This window comes from Calidris pugnax, unplaced genomic scaffold (assembly GCF_001431845.1).
Source record: "Calidris pugnax isolate Ruff unplaced genomic scaffold, ASM143184v1 scaffold95, whole genome shotgun sequence".
In the NCBI taxonomy this organism is placed as follows: domain Eukaryota; kingdom Metazoa; phylum Chordata; class Aves; order Charadriiformes; family Scolopacidae; genus Calidris; species Calidris pugnax.
The window spans coordinates 15,559,429-15,567,401 of record NW_015090885.1 but is presented as its reverse complement, the minus strand read 5'-3'; the positions used below and the strand labels follow the sequence as shown (position 1 = coordinate 15,567,401).

Below are 7,973 nucleotides of genomic sequence, written 5' to 3'. Positions count from 1 at the left end.
CCTCAGCTTGCTACAGTTGGAGTTTCAGCCCGGTCTCCTGGGCAACTACTGGAACAACCAAGAACATTTCTTCCTTTCTCTCACTGGGCACCCCATCTTCCTACCAGAGTGTTCACCACATGGTAACAACAGATTGGATTGGAATGTGCTAGACTGAATTCATAGCTATGTAGGCATTAATTGGCAGGCCTTACTGTATAGTGGGATCTAGTACTCATTAGTGGCTTGGTTTTGCTTTTGCTGCTTGCTGTACTCTTATCACCTTAGTCTGGTGTACCTGGGAACATTCTGATAGCAGCAATGGCCATGCACATGGGCTGGCAGTTGGGCAGGGCATCGCTGCTGTTTTGGTGCTGCTGTGCTGGAGAGGCTGGAACTTCAGTGTGAACTCGAGTCAAAGGGACTGTGACCTGAGGATGAGCCCATGGGGAAACAGGACACCCTGAGGTGTCTGGGGCCATCCGTTAGTCCATGCCAGAGCAGGTACACCTCAAAGCATCTGGGGCTGTGGTTATGTCTGTACACAGCAGGTATACCTCTGAAGGGATTGTGACCCATGCTGCAGAAGGCACAACTCAAAGCATCTGTGGCTGTGGATAAGTCCATGCGACAGCAGGTACACCTTGAAGCCTCAGTGGCTGTGCATGAGGCCATGCTGGAACACCTCAAAGCACCTGTGTCTGTGGGTGAGTCCACAACAGAGCAGGTACGTCTCTGAAGGGACTGTGGCAATGGGTAGGGCCATGTTGGAGCATATATGCTCCTGAAGGAAGGTCATGCTGGAGCAGGTACATCTCTGAAGGGATAAGGCCGTGCTTGAGCGGGTGCACCTCAAAGCAAATGAGGCTGTGGAAAAGTCTATGCTGCAGCAGTTATATGCCAGAAGAAATGGTGGCCCTGAAGAGATAAGGCTCCACTGGGAGCAGGTACACTCCTAAGGGACTGTGGTACCAGGGTAAGTCCAAGCCAGAGCATTGGACTTACCTCAAAAATTATGAACCTCAAGACAGGGGAGAAGTTCTAACAAATTCAGAGACTACAATAACTTGTCTCCTTCCACCCCAAAAAAGGAACCGACTTTCATAAGTTTCAGTCCTCCCCCAGCAGGCACGTACAACTGAGTGACCACAGGCTGACCACAGACTCATTTTCCCAATGATAAAATTCTGACTGTGAGATCAGAACCAAACATGAATAAATCACACTCCTTAGACTTCGTGCAAGTTCTGCTGTAGGGTTTGTCTTCCCACAGTAAGGCTACACCAAAGGCCAATGGTCAGAAAGCAAAAAACAATAGCATTTCCTCTCTGTTGACCAGTTCTCAGCAGAGGAAGCTCTGTGCTAGGAAGAAGAACCAGCTCTTTGTAGCTGCACTGCAGGGCCCATAGGAGCAGAGGGAGAGCGGTGACTCTGGCTGCTGAGGATCACTGGCAGGGGGTGATGGGAAGCTCAAAGCAAGGTGGATGGTGCAAGAAACCCACATCGTGCCCAAACGCAAGAACTACTTTGAAAGTTGTCAGGAAGACCACGTATACCATTGTTCTGCTCACCATCACTGCGGTCACAGGAGCTACAGGTACTTGTGACAGTACTTTGGTACCAACTCTCTGTTAGGGGAGAGGAGGAAACAGCAGTGTATCGGAGTGATGTTTACTCAGTTCTTCTCTGAGAACAAAGAAGGCAAGGGGAAGGGATCTTTACAAATTGCTGAAGGAACTTTTTGATGCAAAACCAATAACCTGCAAATCAAAACTTTTCCAGCTGCAACTATATCTTCTCACTTGTCAGCCAGCAAGTTGTTGAACTTGGGCTTTTCAGTGATTTGATGAAAACAGATCACTATTTACTTGGACTATGATATCTTTCATGATAATTAACAGATGTATTAAAAACCTGTTTGATGGAAGGTTTTCTGATCAGTCTGAGCACCCTATGGAGCTTTACTCTTAGGTATCAATGACTTGTCCTGACAAATGAAGTATACTGGGATTTTATGACACTACATTCAGATGAAAGATTTGATAGTAGTTAAGGGGAATGTTCTTTCCCCTTTACAAACTTAGTTAAACACTTAGAAAAGCTAATTCCAAAAACATGGGATCTGAAAATACAGCTATAACCCTTCCCTACCCTACGTTGATTATGCAAAATTTTGGTTATATTTCTTGTTTGTTTTTGTTAAGACTGGTGTGGCAGGTCACAAGGCAGGGATCTTGAGTCTGTCGGGAACGTCTGCAAACAGAAATGTGGGGTTTTTTCCAATTAAATACCTTACTTCTCTACTATATCATCTGTCAATGCTATAATCAGGGAAACGGGTTCATATAGGCTTTGGAGTGGCAGGGCAGAAATGGCCACCTGACCTTGACCTGATTAGGGGGGCTGGTTATATCAAGCATAAAAGCGGGGTGAATGTCTTAAAACATTCATTTTCCTGCTGTAATGAGCAGTGATGCTGAGGGAAAAGCAACCTGAGAGATCTCCCCAAAGAGATGGGCTCTGCAGCTCATTCCAACTCTGCTTTCTAGTCATTATTAAACCACTGTCCAAGGGAGAGGAGCTTACAGAGGGAGGGAGTGAAAACAAGGACAAATGTATGAGAACACAACCATGAATTTGGTGATCAATTCCCACCTAAGAAGAGAGATGCAGCCCTTGGGCTGGTCCTGAGAGGGTCTCACACTGGCGTGTAACAGGGCAGGCATTTCTCTGTAAAGCACAGACCAGAACTTGAAAGTTATGAGTGACATCCCTGGGATCCTTCTCACACCTCTTTCTCCTTTCTCTCCCTCAGGGAACTACAGAGTGTCAGCAACAGCAGGTAGCAGCTTCGTGTTCACTTTTCCTCAGCTATCAAATATAACTATGGTAACATGGAAAATAAGTCCCAAGGTTGGAGGACCCTGCACCCTGGGATACAGGGCTGATCAGAACAAGACAGACAGAACAAACTGCAGTGACAGCATGAACTGGAAATTCAGACCAGATCAGGATCCTACCATTGAGATACAGCAAGTGAAAATAGCCCATGAGGGAAATTACACCTGTGAAGTAGTAGCACCAGAAGGGAATTTCCACAAGACATACCACCTGACTGTGCTGGGTAAGGGACTCCTTCCTCATTTCACAGTTCTCCCCAGGACCGTGTCTGGGCCTGGAGAGACAAAGCTCCTCTCCCCACGCACCAGGGGACATAATAATCCAAAATACTAAAAGAGTATTCTGCATATGCTTCTGGTCCTCCTGTATCATTAATATACCCATTTAAGAGAACTAAAGCATGTGAAACCAGCACTTCCAAGTGCTGAGATATTGTACTGAACATGGGATGTTCTCTTCCAGGCAGTAAGAATGGACCCATTTCCTCTTACGCTGGCATTCAGATACATTTTAAACCATGTGTACAATGGCTGCTTAGGACAAAAGTCTAATTCAGCCCTGCATTTGGCATAATTCCCTACCCCAATGTCCAGGGAAACCTCCTCTAATGATACCTGGCTGTGGTAACTCACCTGAACGGGTTAGAGTTGTCCAAAAGGAAAAAAAGAGGCATGATTTTTGTCTCTTGTGACTTTGGCCCATGTCACTGTAACGGGATGTGCCTTATTCTCTTTTTGTACTCCGTTCATTTTGGGTAGAGAACCAGAATGTCCTGTCCTAACTGAGGCAAACTAGCTCCGTGTATCTCCCCTTCCTGATGCTTTGCAGTCCCTCCCAAGCCAACCCTGTCCTGTGATGACCAAGGGAACCCCGTGTGCCAAGCAGCGGCAGGGAAACCGGCTGCCCAGATCTCGTGGGTCCAAGAGAGCAACTCCACCCCCAATGAAGAAGGCCATGACGATGGGACAGTGACTGTTTTGAGCAAGTTCACAGCACACAGCACCAAAGTGACTAATGCAACCTGCATTGTGTCCCACCCAGCTGGGAACTGGAGTGCGTCCATAGCCTGTCCTCCACGTAAGCTCCTCTTTGTGCATTCAGTGTTCAAAACCCCATCTAGCCCTCTCTTCATTCACTAAGACAAACACCAGTCCTGGTAGGATTTCAGCAGGAGCCATGCAGCTGAGCTGAAGTTTCTAGTGAGAAATGTGTCAGGAGGTGGAAGGATAAACAAACGTGCTGTCAGGAATGTAAAGTCCTTTGTGAAATTCTAGGAAAGCAGATGAATGTAGCGGTCTTCCTTTTCCCCTCCCACCGTTAGGGCGGAATGGAAAGGCAGGATTATCCAGAAGTTCACGACACACAAAGATGTCAATGGTATGATCATCTGAATCAAAAAATTGTAATCCATCGGTACCATTATGTCTTGCTAATTATTTGGTTACACATAGGTTGTGACAGGAAGACTGAGAGCCACCTAGCAGCTTCCAAGAGTAGCTGGTAGGTGAAGGCTTTAGGTGGTGAAGTTGAAGATGCTGCTGGAGGATTGCATGCAACCACGTGTACTTTGCTGAAGTACTTGGTTGGAAGAGAATCAGGGCTGAAATGTGCTGGGATGCACATGCAAGGTCAGCAGCTGGACTCTGGGAGTGGGTGGGGAGGAGGATCTAATTGGTGCTTGTACAGCAAAAGACAAGGGTCCTCCATCAAGGGCACAGAGGGAAGTCTTTTATTCCCAGTTCTGTGCCTGGTGCTGTATTCCAGCATTTGGTCATGCCCCAAAGTGGAGCACAAAGAGAGCATTGTCCAGAAGATGCTATCCTGAGGGAGGCACAGGGCAAATAAATGGTCTGTGAGATACACCTTAAAGAGCAACTGTTTCTCTTTAGGCAATATTACATGGTTTCTTCACTGTTTCGTCAGCCTTGCTAGTCTCCTGGGCCTCCTCCTCCTGCTGGCTGTTCTTCATCTCTACACCATCTGCGATAGCAGGTATGTATGGGACATGGTACACACACACTCCTTTGGCCAGTCCTGGGGAAGTTTAGAAGGGCTTCTGGTACTAATTCATGTCACTGTCACCTCTGTTTGTCACAAACACGCCAGTTCAGCCCATGTCCATGCAGGTTTGTCCAAGGTCTATAACACCACAGCTGGGGCAGAGGGTGAGGAAGTCCATACGTGAGTGTTAGGGACCTTCTTCCTGCTGCCAGACCTCTTCCAGAAGCAAAAATACAAAGGGAATGGTTAGTGTTTTCCACCTGATTGAGAGACGTGAACAAAGATTGCCAGGCTATGAAGACTACAGAGGCAGCAAAATATCATTCTGAGCTTGGCGCCAGACTTTTGGTCCAGTTTGTCCTACTTGAAGGAAGCCTGGGACGGCAGGGCCAGTGTAGAGACGCAGGAATATTGCAGGAGAACAGGACAGGTCTGCTGCTGTCACTGCTCAGGAGTCTGGCAGAGCAGTCTGGCAGTTTAGCTCTGAGCCAGCCTGTCTGTCACAAGGTGCAGCTGGTGCCCAGAATCACAGTGCACACACTGCAGGGGCAGAACTAACTCCTGTGTTCCACTCGCTTCAGCTCCGTGCTTTGATGGGGCTCTTGGCAGCTCTCAGTTTGGTGCTGGCTGGAGCGTGGCCAGCCATGCCCGTGTCACATTACAGACGTAGAGCCCTATATTCTTTAGTTCCTCTACCAAATAAAGGGAGGGGTTCTGTCCTTACATTCCTAGAGCCCCAAACTGCATTCCCAAAGCAGCCCCATCCTCACTCTTGCAGTATTGGTGTCTTGTTTTCTAGGACAAGGAGAAACCTGTAGAAGCCGGGGCCTCTTCCACCTGCAGAGCTGTCTGGGCCTAGTTCTGTCCCAGCACCTGAGCAGCGATGAAGGAAACCCCCAGTGTGCCTCAGTCAGCAACGCGACGTGCGGCAGGGACTCGAAGCCTTCAGGAGAAAGAAGCCAGTATCTGTAATGCAGCTGGTGTGACTGCGCAGAGCTGTGGCGTGCAGGGCAGAGCCTACCTGACCCTTGTCGGCTCTGGCTTCCCTCATCTCTCTAGTGCAACTGTACCTGCTCCTGTCACTTATATAAGTACCAATCTCTTTTTATAAAACCAAATCTAACATATATAGGGATAGGAGATGAAGTTATGTTCCATAAAATGAGGTCACTCCATTCCACATACATTCTATCCTAGTATTTGAGTGTCATGTCTTATATGAGGAAAGAAATCCAAGGACATTTCCTTGCATACTGATGAGCAGCAGCCTTCCCAGGATGATCACAGAGGACTGAAGCTAACTTTGAGCATCTCTCCGTTTTCACCATAAGAGTTTTAAAGTGTGTTTCACCAACAGCTACATAAAAAGGGAGAGAGAGAATATCTGAGCTTGAACAGATACTGCTACTCGAAGCACAGAAGTTACTGCAATCCTGAGATCTAAGCCTCCCACTCATTAACCTCTGTGCATAAGACAGAGAGCTGCAGCCCACAGGACACAGCTCTCATCTTAATTTCTCTAAACACATCTTACTGGTACTATCACAAGGAAGCCCTTGAGATTAATATTTAATTTGCGGACATACTGCTACTCCTAAGCCTCTAAGCACAGCTGCGCCTCCTCACCACTTCTTAACTTCTCTTCTGAATAGACACGACTAGAGCTGAATATTCCTGTGCACCCAAAATTTCAAAGGAACCACAGGTGTTTCTGACCCCCCTCACTCCTCCACGCTCGGCAGAAATCCACATCTCATCGTTGCTCCTGCACAGACGACTCCGTTAAACTGTAATACATCTGGAGACCTTTTCCACTTGCTGCTGTCGTGCAATGTGCTGAATCTCCGCGATGCGGTGTCAGTGATGTTCCTGTGAGATGTCACCTTATGTCAGGGCAGAAGTGGGAAGGCCCTGTAGGAGCCCCTTTGCTGGGCATGCTGCCCTGTGTTGGTGTGTTTCCCGTGCCCAGGTTACAGAGCTGTTAGGCCTTTCTACACTCTTCACAACCCTCCCAATCCCAGACTAAGTCTTTTTTCTTCTTCTTTTTTTCTTTTTCTCTCCATTAGCTATTCATACATGTATTTCACTTCTTTGGGTATCTAGCTGTGTAAAGAAAAGGCAAAGCTATGTCACGCACTCCCTCCCTTCTGCAACTTTTCCACCACTACCTCGCTGCCCCTCACCCTTTCCTGGTGGAGGTGATAAACTCTGTAAATCACTGCCTGGGGCGGTTTCTGCAGAATGACACCTGCAGGATGCAGACACTGATTCTGCTGGCACAGCACCGTGAAACTGCTCCTTTCACCTCTAGAGACACAGCCCCATTGTGTCAGTCTGTTGTCACATAGGGCTGCTTGGTCAGAACAGAGTCTGAGCTCTGCAGAGCTGACGCACGGTGTGGATGAACTCGGAGACGAGAGCTAGAGGAATAAACACTTTGGAGGTTAACAGAACTACTGCTAATTCTTTGTGGTAGCTTAAGTGCTTTATCAAACGGCCAGCAAACAGAAAACCACACTGACTTTAGGTGGTGTTTGTAGCTATCCTAGTGCACGTCAACTGGCTGCACACACGTCGCCCTTGGCAGAAGCCTGCAGCAGCTAAGCAAGCGTTGAGCACCCACACGCACACACACAGCTTCTCCACCACTGGCCTCATTCTGTGTTAAGACCATCTGCAAACTGCAACTCTGCTTGGCTCTTACTAAGCATGTTACAAACAAAAGGAGTACACAGAGTAGACCCACCTTCCTTTCCTCTCTTCACAAACGGCTGGCCAAGTCAAAACACCAGAGACGCCAACAAAGATGTGCCCCAGGTTAGCAACAACCCACCAGAGTCAGTGGTATTCAGGACGTGTTCTTGTTGAGCTCTACTTATTACATTTCTTTTTCTTTTCTTCAGTTTAATCAGGTCTCCCGGACAAAAAGAAAAATGTCTCTCATCCTTTTTTGCAGTTTCCATTCAAATGGCTCGGAGTCCCTCTCTTTTCCATCAGGGATAAAAGAGATCAAACTTGCATAACAGAGTCAACAGAGTTCTCTAACCAGCCTTGCCCCTACTCCTTGGTCTATTTACTCTCAAAGCCATTGC

The 7,973-nt window shown here is 47.5% G+C and overlaps 1 pseudogene; it reads left to right on the top strand.

The window, feature by feature from the left end:
• The first annotated feature begins 556 nt into the window (after window positions 1-556).
• LOC106890996 lies at window positions 557-5,853 on the top strand (annotated as a pseudogene).
• The last annotated feature ends 2,120 nt before the right edge of the window (window positions 5,854-7,973 follow it).